We start from the raw sequence: 21,646 nt of genomic DNA, 5'->3' as shown, positions 1-21,646 counted from the left end.
GAGGTTAGGACTTCAACATATGAATTTGGAGAGGGGGATGCAAACATTCAGACCACAGTAGTCACCATTCTAATCTCAATTTCCTAACTTGTAAAAACCTCACACAGAAACAAAACCAAACCAAACCTCACAGGACTCTTCATTAACTTCTCTCGTCCCCCACTTCTTCATTGCAATCCAAGCTGCATCATCTCTCACCTCCACTGGTGCTACATCACCAGCACAAGCATGCTGCTAGCATTCTGTGCCAGTGAGACTTTCTCCACGAAAGAAGTCGTGTGTTGATTTGCATTCTGGAGGAAGCTTGCCCACTGGTAGCAAACAGCTCATAGAGCAGCATTAGCCCATGGATTTCACTTTGAGTGGTTTATTATACATTTAAAATGTGTCTATTGTATTTTTTCATGGAGTTAGATTGTACATTCAGTAAAGTATGTCATGTACACTAATCTTAGGCATACAACGTGATGAAATTTTACATACATATACACTGGGGTCACCATCATCTGGAAATAGACATTTTCTAGCACCTCATAAGCTTCCTTTGTGCCCCTTCCCAGTGAATGCCAGCCTCCTCAGAGATAACCACTGTCCTGACTGTCACCACAGATTAGTTTTACCTGTTCTTGAACTTAGTTTAAATGAATTATACGCTGTGCACGCTATTGTGTCTGGCTTCTTTTACTCAAGTTTAAGTCTGTGATATTCATCCGTGTTGCTGCATGTACTATAGCTCATTCTTTTTTAGAGTCTCTAAATTTAACTGCCTCACTTCTCTGCTCCCTCTCTGCAGTCTATCTGGTCTCATTTCTTCTCCAGGAATATGCCATGCACCCTCCAGCTAAACACTTGCATATACTCTACCTTCTTGTTGGAATGTTCTCTCTTTTTCCTCTCCCCTCACCCAACTCCATTTTATTCTTTAGACCTCAGATCCAATCCCCCTTCCGTAAGGCAAGCTTTTCCCAACTACCCAACCCTTGTCTGTGTTCGGTTGCATATTATATTCTCTGATTGTTCCCTCCACTAGTTACTCTCAGCTTTCCCCTTGACACTGGTTTCTCTCTAAGAGCAGGATCCACAGCACATCCTTTGTACTCACCACTACATCCCCAGTGCCCATCACTATAGGCACTCATATTTCTTGAATAAATGAATAAGTGAGTGAAGTGTCCAGCTCAGTGCCTGGCCCACAAAAGATGCCAGGCCTGGCTTTCTCTTCCCCTCCCCACCTCGTGCTACTATGAAGTCCAAATACTCCACACTCTGTTCTCTGCCTCAGTAATCCCCACTCTTTAGAGGAGGTCCTAGAAGAAATAAACTCATTACTTTTTTTCAGAATGTTTTTTGAAATATTTTCACCAAAGACATTCTCTTGAGGCTGAAGGAAGCTCTGACTCATGCTTCATAATGGACTGCGACATTTCTCTGAGTTTTCTTTATGGCTCTCCAGAAAGGATTCCTTTCAGAACCATTAAGAAGACTGTGGAAAGGATATATGCATAGGAAAAAAGGACCAGGAGAAAGTATAATAAAATGTTAACACTGGCTTCCTCAGGGTGATGGGATAATGTAAGATATTTTTTTCTGTACTTTACTATAATGTCTAAATTTTCTATATTAAATGTGCATTATTTTTAAGGAAAAGATACTCCTGTTATGTTTGAAGTGACTCATGAGGACATGTCAAATTGCATTTTATCACTGACACATGCAGACCTAACCCTACAGTCTAGGAAAGTAAGCCCTGGTTGAACAACCTCTCAGGAGGCAAAGGAAGCTCCAATGATTGAGGGTCAGTCTTCTTCCCAGATAATGGAATTCCTGCCAGTCTTGGGACTGATCAGGAAACCTTGACCCAAATAAGCCACAGATATTCCGCCTGCTCAGGGAGTGCCGATGGGCAGGGGCACTATCTGTGAAAGAAAGTTGTTGAACCTCCAGAGAAAGAGATAGGTCTCAGAGTCTCTGCAAATATTTGATAACAATTTTTCTGGCCTCTACTCTTGGGTTCTTTTGTTTTGTTTCATTTTTGCCAGACTAAATCCCCTCACTTGAGCCAAATGGTTTGCATATGACCTTATTTCTATTACCCTCATCAGCTGCACCTGGGCAGCTCCAAATGTTAACTATCTCTTTTAATATATGCTCCTATGAGCTGAACACAACCAGATCTGATTTGACTGTGGGAGGCTGTATTAGGGTCATCACCTCCTTTGTTTTGAACATTATACACTCATTAATTTTAAGATCTAGCTACTATAGGGAGATTAAGAGCAGAAAGTCTCAGCTCAGACTGCCCCCTTCAAATCCCACCTCTGACACTAGCTGTGTGATATTGACCAAGCTCTTTGACATCTCTGTGCCTCGGATTCTTCATCTGTAAAATGATGACAATAATAGTACCGACCCCAGAGGGTAGCTAGGAGGATTAACAGGGTTCATCCTATGCAAAGCACTTAGAACAGCACCTGGCACAAGGAGAGGGCTACACAATTGTTAAATGTTAGTATTAATGTAGCCAAATGGCACTGATTTCATTTAGGCTTTTCTGTTTTGTTTTTGTGAGAAATGAGGAGCTTAGCTGCAAAAACTCCCCATTGACTGATATTCAAATTAAAGTTAAAGCCCCTCAGATCTTTAACTCCCCCCATCTAGAAATTGTGCAACTGATTTCTGAACCTAGAGGCAGAAAAACAAATGTGCATTTTTTTCCCAGAGAAATTCCAGCGGGAAAGTGAGAGACAGAGTGAGAGAGGGGCAGAGAAAGAACAGTGACAGAGAGAGGCGACAGAGACAGAGACAGAGAAACTAACAGATTGAAACTGCTAGCCTGCATCAGAAATGAGGGCTCAGAAAAGCTGTTCACTTCCCAGCTGGGTTTTGTTTTTGTGTGGGTTTTTTCCCCCCTTTTTCATTTGTGTTCACACTTCCCCCTCTTGTGGCTCATCAGAAAATCGCAGGTGCTCCTTGCTTTTCAATGGATTTCAAAATTGGTGAACACTCAATGCTGGCAGTTCTGGCTGAGAAGATTGGATCAACCCCTCCCTGATCCCAGGAAGGGATTTAAGAGACTAGATGGGGAGAGGAGGCCAGGTTGTATAGTAACCCTTACCTGATCCTTATCCAAGTGTCATGTGAGCAGAAAAAGCCATCTCTTCTCTTTCATTGATAAAGGGACGAAGGGCTCCAGAAATGACCCAGAGTACTAGGTTCTCTCAGGGATATTTTTAAAGGCTTTGGTAGGGGATGGATTCATTTAGGGTCGGGCCAGTTGGATAGAAAAATAATACAAACAATTCCAAAGGAGAACTGTATCTATCTTTGCTCATATTCACTCTGCTCCAAGCCAGTTCAATACCTTTGCTCACACTATAACCTACACCAAAAGTGCCCATTCTTCAAGGATAGGGTAACTGCTACCCTTTCATGATACCTTTTGCCAATCAGTCCCCAGACCCTTACCTCTAGTAGAAATGTTTCTCTTCTCTCACTCCACAGTATCTTATTATGACTCTAATGTGGCATTGGTGACGTTTGCTTTCTATGCAATTAACAGTGTCTTTCTCTTATCATCCCACAAGATAGTGAAGAGGAAAGGGAAGAGGCTGGGTTTTGTATATCTCCAAAACCCAGCCTCCAGCATACGGTGGGGGAGGGGAGTGGGGGAGGGGGTAGGTGGGGGGGTGGATAAGCGAGGGATGAGGTGGGAAAAGAAGGAGGAGGAGAAAGAGGACAAGGAGAACATAGCGAATATAACAGTTGGTGAATCTATTAATAGTTACAGGGTAGGTGAATATCCATCGGAACTTTCTCTGTAGTTTTGAAATTTTTCAATACAAAATGTTGAAAAAAATGAAAAAAAAAATCATTTAATATGGCTTGCAGGTTTAAAAATAAGGTAAATGCCAGAGTAAGAAATAAAATCAGGACACAAATCAAAATTAGGTTTCTCAACCTCTAGAGACCACAAATTGACTTTTAGGAGTCACAAACCTCAGGAAATTTTAAGTACAAGTTTTGTGTCAGTACATTTTTCCAGGGAGAAAGGTTTTAACTCTTTCATCAGATTTTCAAGGGGTTTGTAACACCACTATGCGCCCCCCAAAGTATTAAAATAGTAACCTAAAGAGAACTTGAAACAAAATGCTATTGTCAGACATGAGGATCAACAGCCATAGAATGATGGACTGAATTGATCAAATTTCAGAGACAAAAAATACCTTGGTGATCATGTAGCCCAGACCTCTACATCCAGATGGGGAAACTAGGCCCAAAGAGAGGTCAGGGAGTTTGACTCCAACAAATTTAACATGTTTCACTGGCTCATAAATGACAACCAGCCCCACAATGTTCTCCTTGTGGCATGGGGAATTCTCCACCCAGAAAAGCCATCCTGAAAAACGTCATCAGACAATGGTCATCTTGTCAGCCCTCGCAGACAAGAACATGCATCTTTGTTCTGAACCAAATGACTGCATTCTTACAGGCTGATTGAAAAGAAGGCTTTGTTGAGGGGGGTATGGGTGTCTTGATGGGACCAGGGACACTCTCAGCTGTAAGGTAGAAGGAGCAGGCCACTAACTAAGATTGATGGATGGTGCCAGCCCTGGCAGGCCAAACACAGTACAGGGATGGCCAAATGGGGGAACAAAATTAGTTTGCAAGATTAGAACGTATTAACACAAGTCAGACAACTGTCATGTCACAGTTCTTCACCGTAATGCTGATTGGCAGGCAAGCATTTCTGATTCTGATGGCCACGGAGGCGAGGCGTCTGCAATCTGTTTCGCATGACATCCCGCCGCTGGCAAATCCTCCCTGCTGGAGAAGCCAGCTTTTCTTAGAAAACTGTGTCCCCTGGGTCTTGTTTGGCAGGCCCCTAGGCCAAAGGTGCTTGGCAAGGTGGGAGAGGGCAGGGAGGATGTGGCAGCTGTCAACAACTTCAGCTGAAGAGGAAAAGAACGCTTTCTGAGCTCAATGCAACAAGTACCTGAGGATCACTCACAAGCCTGTTACCAGGATGAAGATGGCAGGAAGGTGCAAGAAACATCATAATCCCGTCCTCAAGGAATGTTCAACCCCACTGGGGGAGCTCAGACGTATACATGTGGCCAAGTTCAATAACGATGCAAAACAGGCTAGAGTCAGCAAGGCCATTCCTTGGCTGAGCACCATAGAGCTGATTCTAATGAATGCCCACTGCTCTATTTACTTTTCTCTGGACCCAACAGGTGGTCAATAGATCAGCATGGTAATTTCATTACCATTCAAGCTAGAGAAGTTTGGAAGTAGTCATGACCTACTTATACCTAAGTCCTGGGTGGTGCTCTTTCTTCGGTGGTTTGTATTCTTTGAAATTTTTAATGTGAGTCTTCTAACTTGATTTTGTTAAATATTGAATAAACATAAAAGAGTATTTGTAAAAATACTTGCATTAGTCCAGGTTGTTATACTGTAGTGACAAACAACCCTAAAATGGCCGTGACTTGGCACAATAAACATGGACTTCTCATCTCTGCAAAATCAGCTGCTGGCCTGGACACTTCTCCAGAGTTACTCTCCATGCAATGGCTCAGCAATTCAGGCTGCTATGATCTTGTGGCTCCCCCATCTCAACATGAGGCTATGGAAGAGAAGGAGTTAGCTGGAGGGTCATTCACTGACTTTTTCATGCTTTGGTCCAGAAGTAACACACACTTCTCACACACACACACACACACACACACACACACACACATATCAATCCTGACTACAACTTATTGGCTTGAACCAATTCCATGGCCTTGCCTAACTTCAAGGAGGTAGAAACTGGGAGGAAATAGGTGGAATGCCTTTGGCACAATATTTGAGCATAGAGCAAACATCCTTGTACTCATCAATGAGTTTAAGAGAGACAACATTTTTATTACATGTGCTCTGTGTTCTCTTCTCAGATGCCAGTCCTTTTTCTTATCCTTCAGACGTAACTATCTTCCTGAATTTTGTATTTATCACTTCTTTGATTTTCTTTATAATTGCATTACCCGTTTCTGTATCCTTAAACAACATACTATTCCGTTTGCATTTTTAAAATTTCATGTAAATAAAATTACAAAATATGCATTTTGTGACTTTACTCCTTTTGCTCAGCCTTGTTTTATTAAGATTTATTCACTTTTTCTGTACAACATAAATTCATTAATTTTCATAGTTTTATAGATTTCCACTGAAGGAATATAACAAAATATTTATCCAGTATACTATTGAATGGATGTGTGGGTTGTCCAGGTTGGGACATTATAGGGGGGACTGATACGTACATTCTTATACTTGTCTCCTGGTGGATTTGACCAAATATTTCTCTAAAGAGAGTGTGCTAAGATGAAATATTCAAGAAGAAGTAAAAATGATGAGCAAGTAAATTGGTGAATATGTGAATCTAAACAGATTTTGACTATGTTAAACAAAATGATAATGTCTTATAAGTAAAAAAAAAGGGATAAATATACAAAAACAATAATATTCTCTGGTAAGGACTGATTGAAGATAAAGTATTCTAAGATCTTTGTAATGTTTGGGAGGGTGGTAAATATACAACCTACCTTTTGACTTTAACAAATTAACCATGCAGGACACATTTCCAAAGTAACCACCGAAAAAAGAGAAGTAAAGATAAAAAATACAATGAAGGAAAAAATGTGCAATTCAAAAATAGGCAAGAGGGAAGAGATGAAGAAAGCATTAAACAAGATGTTAGAAATGAATGGCTACAATAAATGTAAGTAGATTGGGCCAATTTAATGACAAGTATCAGGTTGATTTAAAAAAAAATCAAACACACACCTTTGAATAGGAGTTGCCTCCAACAAGTAGCACAGGGTCCCCAGGCAGGGCTCTTGGGGACTGAGATGTGACCCAAATGGGACATCTACCCTCAGTCTATGAATCTGAGGCTCCCAGGACTTTGCTCTGAATACGACACTTATTTCTTGAAATAAATGGGATGTTTCCTTGTTTGTCCATGGACTGGAATAGTTTCAGTGCTGTTGGACTCACTATTTCTTTAAATCTTAGCTCCAACCCAGCTCTCAAACCATCTGTTTTTGTTGCAGTTTATAAAGTTGTCTCATGAATGTAGTAAAGAAAAGCCATGCCCAAAATAACTAAAATATGTGTTTAAATGGAAGTTGGAGATAAGCAGATTTGCTGTTGCATTGGCTATGGGTTATTTTTAAAAGGAAGAATTGCGTGCAGGTATTAATACAAGGCTTTTGGTCTGAGTAACTGAAAGGAGGGAATTGCCTCCATCTTAGGTGAAGATGACCATAACAGTAAAGGACAAAACCCTCCCAGAGATGAAAAAGCATGCAGGCCATTGACTACAAAGGAATTTAATCTCTTGAAAAGCATTTATATATAAGTCCTTGGTGAAGAATAACAGACAAGAAATTCAGGCTCTAGGGAATTTGAGGATAACGTGGCCCAAGGATGTGTGTGGGATAACCCCAGGGGTCACCATTTAACTATACCACATTTTGTAATACAGTGGCCCTGGCCTGACCAATCCTATTTGGAAGAGTTATGTAGAGAGAAGAGTGAATCTGTCCAGGAATTACTTGTAATTAAAACCTTCCTTTATGAAAAGTGAACTGCCCTGTAGTAGAATTTGCCATGGTATCAAGTCTGATACTGGCTTAGAACCCAACCTAATCAATAACATAAAAAATTTCCTTCTTTATTCCTGTAAAACCATAAATATTAGATTTATGGGAAAAATATTGATTCCCATGGAGTTGAGCAATAAAGACTTGATCAGAGACAGACAAGATCATGTTGGATGCTATTCAAAAGATGATCTCACTTATCTAGTTCAAATCATCTTCACGCAAGATGTTCCTCCTCAACCACTACCATTAAAGAAATTTCCATGAAAGTCTGTGAAGAAAAAGAAACAAAATAAAAAAAATCAGGAATTCCCGTCAGCCACGGATGGAGAAAAGAAGTACCACATCACTGCCAAGGAAGGAAAAATGTCCTTCAGAAAATGGTGAAGTTGAAAGCATTACACCATAAGTGCCTAAAGATGGTTGGGAGACCTTAGTTATTTAATTTTGGATTAGGAAAAAGAGGAAATAGCATCTCAAAAAGAGACTTAGAACATGTAGAAAAAGCCATGAGGTCTCATAACCATGACTAATTGAATATTTAATAGGCTACTTTAATGCATAATAGGCAAAGATTTAATCAAAGTATCCATTCCCAAAGGATAACAGTATCTAAATGTTTGAGCACCTGGAAGGGGAAAAGTATTACTATATTAATAAAATAATAATTATTTAATGAAATAGATATACCTTTGAAAACAAAATTATTGACATACTAAGTAGGGTTACATTGTTTGACAAGCAGTGACTGCGAGTTAATTGGATATTTTACCATAAGGAATTCAGATTCAAATAAATGCAGAAATGTAAAAATTGCAGAATACCCTGTATTTATCTGTATCAATAACAGACGTTACATTTTCTATACCAATTTGAAGTTGATAATGTAGATATTTAGAGTAATTCTTACTTTCAAACAGCATTTTTTTCAAGAAACTAAAGCTGTAAGAAAAACTGCTATAGTATCCATATAGTCCATATATCCATTTATCCATGTATCCATATATCCATTCCAGCCTTCATGGCCACTGCTAAGGATTAGGTTGAGGTTACAGTACTGCTCTAAAAATGCTGTGACTGAGGAACTGAAACATAACATAGACAGACTCTGAATAATCAGGTAATTTGGCCAATCCTGATGTGAACAACAAATAGCTTGAAGCTTAAAGTACTTAATTTCTTGATACCATAGCAAATTCTTTCTCAGCAGCATTGTTTCTTCCAGATGAGTGAAGGCAAACACTTTTAATAGGTCAAGGAATTGCTGATATCTCAAATCATTTGTTTTAAAATATTATTTGTCATTTTAGAGACTATAACTTCTGCCATCTTGATTTTCAGATTTTTGAATCTAATTATTTCCAGCATGAAAGGAGTTAATGATCCTTCACTGTTCAAGAATCATATCTATTTAAATGGAACAGTCTGAGTCTATTTCATAGTCATCACCCAAAACATGTCAACTAGATTTTTATTATGTGTTGAAAGACAATCTAAAAGCAAGAAAGGATTTTCTGACTAAAGTAGTTTCTTTATAGTCAGTGAATATCTGAATTTTGTAATTAATAGAAGGGCAACTTCTGCTTTGGGACAAGATGTAGTAACAGGGACTAGATTTGATTCTCACCTGAAGCAATTAAAATCTTGGAAAAATATACAAATCAATTGTTTTCAGACACTGGACATCACCAACGTAGGACAGTAAATTCTCTGAGAAAGAGGAAACAAATGAAGTGAGACCTCTGATTGTACCATCTGACCACCTAATGAGTATTTCCAGGATACAATGCAAGGAGGTGGAATGCAGGCAGAGGTTGGTAGTCTTCCTGAATTGAGAAGATGGTGTTAGGAGTCCAAGAAGTCAAGGCAGCTAGAGTTGATAGGGCAGATTATCAGTGATGAGAGAGCTGCACAGAGAGAGAGCTCTGAAGATTACCAAACTGTTTTCAAATAACTTAACTACATCCTAGCACAAAGTTCAAAAATATTTATATGACGACAAAATATCTAGTACCTCTAAAACAAATTCACAATGTCTTGCATCCAATCAATAATTAGCCTTGCAAAGAAGCATGAAACTAGAACCCGTAATAAGAAAACTCCATCAATAGAAACAGATCCTAAAATGGCACAGAAGATTGAATTAGCATAGAACAATATTAAAATAGTTACTATAAATATACACTATATCTTCAAGAGGGTAGAGTATGTTAAGAAGGTAGAAGAAAGAGCATGTGAAGACATGATAGATATATTTTTAAAAGACCCAGATTGAACATCTAGAGATATAGCCTACAAAGTCTGAGATGAGAGTATATTAGATAGCACTAACAGCAGACTAGATAGTACAGTAGAAAGTTTTAGTGAACTTGAAGACAGAGCAATATAAATTATTCAAAATAAAATAAAATTTTAACAAAAACTGGGGGGAAATGAATAGAGTATGGGTGAACTGTGGGAAATTTTCATTCAGTCCAATATGCTTGTAATTGGAGTCCTTGAGTGAGAGAAGAATGAGTGAACCGGAAATAGCATTTGAAGAAATAATGGCCAAAATCTTTTCAAATTTGATGAAAACAATAAACAGATCCAAAAAGCTGAAAGAATTCAAATTATAATAACCATTATAATATGCTCCACATAGAGCATATTATAACCTAATTGCTTAAGACAGATCATGAAGAGAAACATTTTGAAACCACAAGTGATCAAAGACACATTATATAGAGAAGCAAAGATAAGAATGACGGCAGACTTCTCATCAGAAACAATATAAGCCAGAAGGCAGTGGAGCAAAAGTGGGGCTAGGGGAATGGTGGACAAAAAGACTGTTAACCAAGAATTTCACATCCGCAAGAAATAGTTTTTCAGGTACACAGAAGCTGAAAGAATTCAACACTGGTAGATGTATATGCTACAAGAAATTTTAAAAGTTCTTCAGTCAGAAGAAAAATGATACTAAACAGAAATCTGAATGTACACAAAGGAATAACACATGCTATAATAGCTTCTATTTTCTGCTTCATTGATTAATAGAGACTGATGTAGCATATAGCCCATCATCTCTGAGTGTCTTCCTATCTTCCACTCTTCAACCCGATCATGAAATCTTTCTTTTCTAAACTGACCTGGGAAACTTGCATGAAGTGGTTGGGAAAGTGGATTGAATGTTAAAATTGGAACTTCTGCAATATATGAAGAAAAATATACCTTTCTTCAGAGACCTTTTCCACTTTATGATGAAGGCAGTGTTCAAACTTTCCATTTTGTATGTGTGCTGGAGCATTTCATTGCTCACTAATCTTTGGTACAACTACAGTAGTGTACTCTTCTACCAAAAGGATTGGCATAATAAGATAGCTTCTAATTTGGACACAAGATTTATATAGTCTGCTATAGTAGCCAAGGTATATAGGAAAAATATTTGCCTTTCTTACAGCACCTCGTTCTACCCACTTAAGAAATGTTCTTCTTAGGCTAGGTGCGGTGGCTCACGCCTATAATCCCAGCACTTTGGGAGGCCCAGACGGGTGGATCACGAGGTCAGCAGATCGAGATCATCCTGACTAACACGGTGAAACCCCGTCTATACTAAAAATACAAAAAACAAAAAATAAGCCGGGCACGGTGGCGGGCGCCTGTAGTCCCAGCTACACGGGAGGCTGAGGCTGGAGAATGGCGTGAACCCGAGAGGCGGAGCTTGCAGTGAGTGGAGATGGCGCCACCGAACTCCAGCCTGGGCGACAGAGCGAGACTCCGTCTCAAAAAAGAAAAAAAAAAAAAAAAAAGAAATGTTCTTCTTGTCTTTACTAGTCTACTGTCTGTAAAATTTAGTAATTCATTCTTCACAGATGATGGACATAACCAAGAAGTCTCTGTTTAGCAATAAGTGACCTTAAAATTGCTAATAGATCCCTATGAAGGCCAGTTCAGTTTCTAAGACGTCTGGACATGTTTTTATTCTGGTGCATGTCCTTGCAATTCAAATTCTGAATAATGTGCAAAGTGTTACTTTTTTTTTTTTTTGGTGAGATCACATCATATTGATCTTGGTCTTATTCTAGAAAGGTCTTTATTTTAACCTATTTTATCCCCTTCTCCAAAAATACAAATATTCCCTAAAAATAAAACTAATTCTTGGTTAGATTACTTCTTCTCTACATCTAAGAAGCATTTTGAGATTTCAATCCTATATTCTGCTTCATCATTCCCTATTCCTAGAAATCATATCAAATCTTGAGCAAATATGTCTGTGGTCTCAGGCTTAATGGACTTTGTCACTAAGAGTATCTGTAGAAATGCCTAGCCTGAGAGAACCACAAGACTCTTGGAAAATTTCATTGAGGCAAAGGATTTCACGTACTTTTAAGTTTTAGGAAAATTGTACTTTTTACCATGATGACTGAAAAAAATTGCTAGGAGGATACAGAAAGATTAAAAGTAAAAAAAAAAAAGCAAGAACAATTTAAAAACATATACCTAAAAATACCTACCATACCGAAAAATAAATAAAGATTTTTAAATATAAAATAAATGTATAATAGAGAGAATAGACAAAACCAAGAATTAGTACTTTAAATAAACTAGTAAAATGTACAAGCTTCTGGCAAACTTGATCAATATAAACAATAAAAGCCCAAAAACACCAGAAATGAGTAACGGTACACAATTCAGACTCAGTAGAATTTAAAAGATAATAAGGGAATATTTTGAAAGTTTTATGCTGATAAGTAATTGAAACATGAATTAAAATACGATTTACCAAAGCTGACTCTAGAAAAAAAAAAAGTGAATGATGCAATAATCCCTAAATACACTGAATTGGTGTTTCTAGAAATCTTCCCATAAAGAACACTAGATGATCTTATTGAGAAGGTTTGCTGATTATTCAAAATATTTTTATCTTACAAATTATTCCAGAAACTTATGTAACTTTTATTAAGAAGATAGCATAACTTTATTCCAAATCTGAACATAGATAAAATAAGAAATTTGATTGATGACCAGGAGACACTGCAGATGTCTTCTGCCTGAAGTACATTCTTCACAATAAGTCTATTTGCATTCAAGGAACAAATATAAAGACCTTAGAATACATTTATTCCACTCAATTAAACAATTATTGTTGTCACATATTTTAACTTAAGCTTATTTTTCTTAATCTACAAAGGACTTACTTCTGATTTATATAATGCACAACCTTTTTTATTTTTCATTCCTTGATGCATTTCAGACCTTCTTTCTTGGGTCACATTTTTTCTGCTTAAAACACATTCTTTATCATCTTCTTTAGTGAGAGTTGTTTGGTGACAAATTCTCTTAGTTACTGCTAATCTAATAGTGTCATTCTCCCTTTATTCTTGAAAAATATTTTCAAATCATTACTTTCTGTTAGTTTGTGGTCAGCAGAATAATGCTCCCAACCCAAAGTTGTCCACACCCTCATGCCTGGAACCTGTTAATAGGTTACATTACATGGCAAAAGAAATCTTGTAGGTGTAATTAGGTAGCCTTGTTTGATCTTTGAAAAAGAGTATCTTGGGGTATCCAGGTGGGTCCAATCTAACTAAAGCGACCTTTCAAAGCAGAGAACTTCCTGTGCCTTCAGTCACAGATATGCAGCAGCAGCAGAAGAGAGATACAGCAAAAGGGAAGATCAAAAGGTTCCAAGCATGAGAAGAATTTGAGGTTCTGTTGCTGGCTCTAGATAGAGAACCAGAGAGAGGCCTCCAGGATCTGATGGCTATCCCCAGCTAACAGCCAGCAAAGAAACAGGAACTTCAGTCTTACAGCTGCAAGGAACTGGATTATGCCAACAACCATATGAGCTCGAAAGTGAATTCTTCCCAGAGCCTTCCAATAAGAGCCCAGCTGGATGACAGCTTGATTTCAGCTTTGTGAAACTCATAGCAGAGAAACAAGCTGAGCCCACCTGGACTTCCTACCCACAGAATTGTAAGATACTACATTTGTGTGTTTTTAAGCTGAAAATTTTGTGATAACTTATTATAACAACAATAGAAAATGAAAGCACAATACATTGACAGTATCATTTCACTTACAGCTTTCATTTTTGCTGTTGAGCAGCTGGCTGTTGTTCCAATTATCATTTTTTTTAAAGTAATCTGGTTTTTTCCTTCTGTCTACCTTTAAGATCTTATCTTTGTCTTTGATGTTCTGCAGTTTCATTTTTATATGCATACATATGGATTTCTTTTTGTTTATTCTATGGGGAAATCATCACAGTTTCTGAATGGGATAATGATGATGATGTCATTCACCAGTGTTGAAAGTTTTTGAGCCCTTACATCTTCAGATAAGATCTCTGGCTGATTCTCTCCTCCTGTTGTGGAATTCCAGTTTCATAAAATTAAACCTGTTAACTTTGTGTTCCATTTTTCTTAATCTTTCTTCCGTATTGCCCACAAGAACTCTCAAATGTATACCTTTTAAGATATATCTTCCAGTTCATTAATTCACTATTTAGCTGCTTCTAATCTGCTTTTAAAAACATCTGTTGGATTCTCCTTTCAATCATTTTATTTTTTATTAACTTTAGAAGTTCCATTGTTTCTATCTTAAATCTACCTGGTCGTTTTTAATAGTTTTGCACTTTGCAAATATTGTGAATTCATTTTGTATTTCTCTAAAAATTAAATATTCTTATTCATATTCTGTATCTGATGAGTCAGATATCTATATTCAGTGTAGGTCTAGCTCTTCTAATATTTTTGCCTCTTTCTGAGAGTGCTATATTTCTCTTTGTTTCTTATTGGTATTTTGAACTGAGTTCGTATGTCTTTGAGCTTTGTCTGCGGAAATGCTTTGAGGCCTTTGAAATTGTTTCTTCTATAGAGAACTGTGCTTTCATCTAATTAAAGAACCACTTTAATCAAAATTCTTGGGCTGGAGATACTGTGTGTGCGCGCGTGCGCGCGCGCGCGTGTGTGTGTGTGTGTGTGTGTGTGTGTATCACCCAGATAATGTAAATTCAGTCTGAAAACTCATGTGAGGGCCTTCTTATGGCACAAATTCCCCTCTTTCTATTGGTGCCAAGAATCAAGACCAGAAGTTTTTCTTTCAGCCTTCTGGGTCAGATGATTGGGTTTATTTCTAACTCACCCTTACAGTGCAGACAAAATCCTTTAGAGCCCCAGCTTTTTGCTAGGGGCTTCTCTTTGGACTCAGTATGTCCAGCAGTCTCTGGACTTTATTTTCATCCAATAGTATTATGTGAGGCTGTTTTCCATCTGTTAGCAAATGCCTTTATGGTAAACATTTGCCTCATGGATTTTCACTTTTGCTTGGATCATGGCTTTTTATTCTCTCACCAGCTCATTAAAGCTTTTAATAAGATGTTGTATATAACTTATTCACTGTTTTCCATTGTTTTCAGTGAGTGTCAATCAGGGTACCTCATCTCTGTCTTATTATTGGAAATGGAAGCTCCAGGCACCTTGCCCTTCAGCAAGATAATTTGTCCAAGGGAAGGCCAGGCTGCCACCTGCCTATTTTACTCTCTCTGGGATACCTTCTGAGGAGCTAGGACCCAGAAAGATGGGAGCCCTGCCTTGTGCTCCAGTATTTGGATAGGCTTACTTGTCTGCTTCAGCCTGCTAGCTCTACTTGTCCCCTCCCCGAGGTCCAGTCCCACTGTTTCCACTAGGCCAGATATCCTGCCATGCCTGCCCTGCAGTTCTGATCTTCCTCACCTCCATTACGTGAACCCAAATCGGTCCAGCCTGATTCTCACACCTGCAGAAAAGTATAGAAGTGGATTAGATCCTAAGTCCCTGAATGCACTTGATTTTTAATTGTTAATTTCTTTTCTGGGAGCTCTACCCCATTTTCCTGCTAATTTTCCCATCTTTCTTAATATTCTTCAAAGTTCTGTATCTTAACTTGTGCTAGAACCAAGTGCTGAAAACAGTGGGTTCCAGGATGCAGCATGTGGTAAGAAAGGAAGAAGCTCAAACTTTGGACTCCCAAATACCAAAGTTTACATTCAGATCTTCCACTTGGTAGTTACCACCTAACTTCCCTAAGCCTCTATTTCCTCATTTGTAAATATAATTTTGTCAGATTGTACCAGAGATGATAAAGTGTCTAATTCAAAATAAGTGCTTAATTTAAAATGCCTGAAGCAGTAAAACAAAGGTTATGGAGTTTATGTGGTCAATATTGTGTTCCTTTATACTTTAAAGACTAGAATTTAAGCAATTACAGAAAGAATGAGAAGTCCTTGCTGTTACATATCAGCTCTGATACAAGAAAGTGTCATAAACTCGTAAAGGCCACAATGGAACAGCAGCTACTATGGGGTATAGAAAGAACTGAAAACCAGCACACAAAAACTAAAGCTAAAACTCAGAATATGGCAGAAAAAAACCTGGATCAGAACCAGGCATACACGTGAAGACACTTAAAGGACAAGGAAGTTAAGAAACTTGTTCAGGATCAAGCAAGCAACAGAGCAGCCTGGCTCCAAAAGCCAAGTTCTCAGTCTCTTTGATATGCTGCTTCTACAATGTGAGCAAACTTCTCTGCTCAGAATTTCCACTAATAAAGCCATGCAAGAACCCACTATCAATTATCAGAGTTGATGCATGAAAGGAAACGTAATTTCCACTTTTGGCCCAGAGATTCCTGGCTTAGGGCCTAACCCTTGTGAGGCATTGGTGGACGCCACAGGCACCCAATATCTTTAGACTCTATATTAATTTGTAGCTCCTATATATAATTATATTTAAGCTAACTAATAGTAAACCATAAGAGGTGCTCCCAGAGCAGCTTGCCCTTACCTCAGTTACAAAACCTTTCTCATCCCATCATCGTGTGTTTTTGCATCTGGCTCCAGGACTAGATTTGCATGTCTCAAAGGCAGGGAAAGTTTCCTATTCTTCCATTTATTTGTCCCCCAGGTCTATGATAATCTCTATTACATCAATATAGCACAAATAACTCTTTTAAATATATGAATGACAAAAACAATAATAAGTCGCATTTTGTTTTGTACCTTCAAGGTACTAGGCTCTGTGTTAGACACATCCCATATACTATTTCTAATTCTTACAACAACCGTGTGAGCTTGATGTTATTCTCATTTCATAGATAAAGTACAGAGATATTAAATAATAGCCTCAGGTTAAATACTAAGTGGCTGACTGAGATTTATATCCAGATCTAGATGACCCCCATATCTGTGTTCTGTCTTATGACATCAAAAAAAAGACACTAAATACACATTTACAAAATGAATAAATTAGATCATTACATTTCATCATGAGAGTGCTTCTCAACTGTATTCTACTGTTGTCTTTTCAGGTACCCAGTCAATAGCACAATAAATGGATGGAGCCCGATGACATTTACAGTCACTATCCTGTGTACAGGGAAAGCAGGACTGGTTGGAAACTTGCCTTCAACATCTAAAAAAAATAAAAATAAAAATAAAGGTAGAGAGTGATCAGGGCTTAGGGTTTTGTGGATGTGGGCCGGCCTCCCTCAGGCAGGCTGGGTTGGGTAAGATCCTCTCCATTGCCCCATGGCTGTTGGATCCATGCCTACCTTGGATATAAAACCAAAGTTCCATCAATTGGGCCTTCACGTTTTTTCCCGCTGATCGTACCGCCATTTTCACCTTCAGGTTCTGTCTCACATCAGAGGGGGTGGTTCAAGTTCAAACACTGGGATTATGTGTATTTTCAATTGTTTAGGGTCACAAAGAAAATCTAAGTAAAATCTGGTCATTTTTCTTTTAACCCAGCAATTATAATCAGATGTAGACAATATTGTGTAAGGAAAAGTGAGCATAGGCTTTGAAGTCAGACCAAACTGAGTTCCTATCCTGAATCTGCTGCTTAATAGTCATGAAATTTGGAGAAAAATATCTAATCTCTTTGAGAAACAGTTTTGCATCTGTAATCTGGTCATAACAATATCTTGGAATGAAATTCAAAGATGCATGTAAACTTAATAAATGTTTATCTCCTTCCCTCATCCTGTTTCTTCAACAGAAAGAATATGAGAGCTAACTCTCATCCAAAAGTAGATAAAAATAATGAAAGTTGCTTAAAAATCCGATTTCAACTCAAATCATGCAACTCTTATTTATATCAGGACAGTATGGAGTAAAAGAGAAACATTTTATTATTTTTTCATAATCAATAGTTGCTTTTCAAGATAAAAATGTTTAACTCTATTATTATCTGTAGAATAGCTTTCAATATGCATACCACAATAGAATTCTTTTAATTTTTTTCAGATAGTTCCACTCTTAGAAAAATTTTTCCTGTCAAACAAATTCCAGCTATTAAGTAACGATTTGATTTCTTGTCTTTATTAAGCAACAACAAAATCTAATGACTGCTAGAGCTTTTGACAGGGTGTATCCAGCAAGCCCCAAGCAAAGGAACTTAGTATCTTAGTTATCTGAGCTTCCTCCACTGGGCTCCCGGTTCTCAATTTACATCTTTACAGACTCCACCACATATCCAGAGAACTGAGTTGTATTGGAATTTGATTCTGGAAAGATATCCACGCAGTAACTTTGTATCTAGAGTCTAGTGGACCAGGAGCTGACAAGATTTTCTTTCCTGCTACACAAAGAACAGAGCAGTTGCTGAGCTGAGCCCTGAAAACAAAGACCTTGTTTTGTATTGTTACCACATGCTCCCTTCCTCTCTCTTTGGAATTTGACAAGCAAATTGGCATTTGTGTTGCTGAGACTATCATAGAATAGTGATTGTTAATTATACCCTAGATGTCCTGCCTCATTCTGCCATGGATGTATTATGCTAAATGTGTGCAGTGAGGAAAAGATCTTAAATTTGATTTCAAGTTGCATATCTCAGCATGCTGACACACCCGCCCCAGGTCAGAGAGTCCCTAAAGGGGCCTATTGGGAGTTCTTCTGCTCCAGAATTTCTGGTTCTAACTTACACCAGAAAGTATTCAAAGGGTCCAGCAGATGTCAGTATGAATTCTTGAGTCTCTCCTGGTTAAGTATTAACAGATCAAATTACATCACCCACTGCCCTGGTGAGCTGTCTCTAGACAGGGTATTATAGGAGCTTTAGCTTCAGAGACAGTCTTTTCTATGAGGATCTACTCCTCTAATTGGTAAAATTCTGACCTTACATCTCAACCCCAAAGCTGGATGAGCGATGCAGTCACAATTATAAAGAACCTTCAAGGGATAAGACAAGTGAATAAAGTGGCTGTTTCTAAAAATAAATCTGTCTATGCCAGCTATCGGTTTTCTTCTGCATAACTGGTCTTGATAGATTCTCAGCATCTTCAGTCTCTGACCTGACAATCTCTCTCTTTATAACCAAAGACTGGCAGGGCTTTAGGTTGATTACAGCTTTAGAACCAACAACCAGAGACAACACTGCTGGTCTTAGGTGTGTTGAGACACTCCTCTGAATACCTTTTTTATTCATTTTGGGATAGTTTAAAAAGTACAGAGAATACTATAACAAACACCCATATGTCTATTACCTAGATTTAACAGCTAGTAACATTTTCCCATATATACTGAGGGTCTTTTATTTTACTATTAATGAAATAAAGGTCTCATATTCTCCTCTTCAATCCTGTTCCCCTTCCTGCCTCCCCAGGGGTAGATATTGTCTTGAAGTTCATGTGCATCTTTCCCACGTGTTTTAGTTTCCTGGGGTTGCCATAGAGAAGTACCATAAGCCAAGTGACTTAAATAATAGAAATTCATTGTCGCGCAGTTCTGGAGGCTGGAAGTTGGAGATCAAGGGTGGGCAGGGCTGTGCTCCCTCTGAAGGCACTAGAAAAGGATGGGCTCCAGGCCTCTCTCTAGCTTCTGGTAGTTCCTTGACTCGGGGCAGCATAACTCCAGCTTCACATGGCCTTCTCCCTGTACGTGTGTCTCTATGTCCAAATTTCCTCTTATAAAAAGGACCAGTCATACTGAATTAGGGGCCCATCCTACTCCAATATGACCTCATTTTAACTAATTACTTCTGCAATAACCCTTTTTCCAAATAAGATCCCATTATAAGGCACTGGGCAGGGTGTTAGGAGTTCAACATGAATTTTGGGGACATAAAATTCACCTCATAACACCATCCATGTATTAATACTTTAACAACATATTATTTTTCCATAAATATAATTTAGTATCTTTTACACATTCAATTTTTGTATAAATGGCATTGTACTGTGTATATCTTTTATCACTTTCTTTTTCTTATTCCAACAATATGTTGAGATGCACTCAGATGACAAATTTTTCAAATTTACTTATAGTATTTTATTTTATGAATTTGCTGCTACCAATCTCTTCTCTATAGTAAAATTTAAAATAAATACAAGGTTCAAAATGTCTTGCAATCAGTAAATAATAATGGATATGTGCATCTTGGGCTTGGATTAAATGAGTTCTCTGTCATCCTTGCCAAGACCACGTGCCTGTTTAACTGAGCTTTTTGATCCTGCAATTTTATAATTTCAGGCCTTAGCAGGCTCCATCATTAAGGAAATATCAGGCAATAAGAGGAGAGCCACTTAAATCTTGAAAAATACCCTTAAATAACAAAGAAGAGAAATAAGATATTTTAATTAATAAAGAAACTTTAAAATTTGTGTCTGCTTTGGAAGAGCCCTGGGATGAGAGCTGAATGTCCGAAGCTCAAGGCATAGACATTTAGGAGGAAGGCAAAGACCATAGGTCAGGTGTGTGGGCGCTCCTGCAACCTTTACTCTTGTGGACTGGTCTTTGGGGAGGAGACCAACCCCACTGTCTTTTGGTCACTAGTCACAGAGAGCAGGCAACCTTGCAGGCCAGGTGTGGTGCCTCATGCATGTAATCTCAGTACTTTGGGAGGCTGAAGTGGGTGGATCATGAGGTCAGGAGTTTGAGACCAGCATGGCCAACATGGTGAAACCCCATCTCTACTAAAAATACAAAAATTAGCCAGGTGTAGTGGTGGGTGCCTGTAATCCCAGCTACTGGGGAGGCTGAGGCAGGAGAATTTCGCTTGAAACTGGAAGGCGGAAGTTGCAGTGAGCCAAGATCGTGCCACTGCACTCCAGCCTGGGCAACAGAGCAAAACTCCCTCTCAAAAAAAAAAAAAAGAAAGAAAGAAATGAAATTTTCTCCAAGAACTGCCATACAAAAGTGCCAACCTGATATGAGGCCATGAACTTTCTCAGTTGGATTGTTTGATACATTTCTCAAGGTATACCATCTAAATGGTGAACTTTTCAATTTAGAAGTACTTTAGAAGTATAGGTAAGTTCATTATTAAATTTTAACAAGTTTGAGGTTTAAAGAATAAATTTTTCAAAAACCATTGAAAATTAGCATGTCCCTTCCCCTACCCTTGTTCCTCAAGTCATGCATGGATTCTGCTGAAAGCACGGCACAGTTGGGAATGGTGCGAGCAGCCAAGCCTGCAAAATTGGGCTAATGCCCTGAAAGCTGCTTTTTCCCCTGCCTTCCCCAAGAGCAGAAACACACTCATTCATATGTAGTATGACTCCCATGTTCCAGCTGTCATGCATGATCATCATGGCCTGCACCAAGGTGAGAACTGGGTCTATTTTAAGAGTTGATGGTGGGATATGTCTGCAGTGGGACTGATTCAATCTCAGGGTGGACAAGAAAGAGGCCATGGAGTTTACAAGAGAATGCCATATTAACCACATAGGCAAACTGAAGATTCTTGTTTCTGTGTAGTGCCAAAATTTGAAAATAAGCAAATACCCCTTTATAGATTATCCCTTTATAGACCCCTTTATAAAAATCACTTTATGGATTTATATTTGGGCTGCACAGTTTCTTTTGAGGACCTCAAGTCTGAGACACACACACACACACTTACATATACATACAAATAGCCTCTTATTTCATTTTTATCAGTTATGGATAGCACCAAAAGTTGTATAAGAAGCCCCAATAAAAACTGTGTTAAAGAAGACAAGATTGTGGAAATAAATAGAATCTCTACAAAGGAACCATCAGA

This window comes from Papio anubis, chromosome 12 (genome assembly GCF_008728515.1).
Source record: "Papio anubis isolate 15944 chromosome 12, Panubis1.0, whole genome shotgun sequence".
Taxonomy (NCBI): domain Eukaryota; kingdom Metazoa; phylum Chordata; class Mammalia; order Primates; family Cercopithecidae; genus Papio; species Papio anubis.
This window is presented reverse-complemented; position numbering follows the sequence as displayed.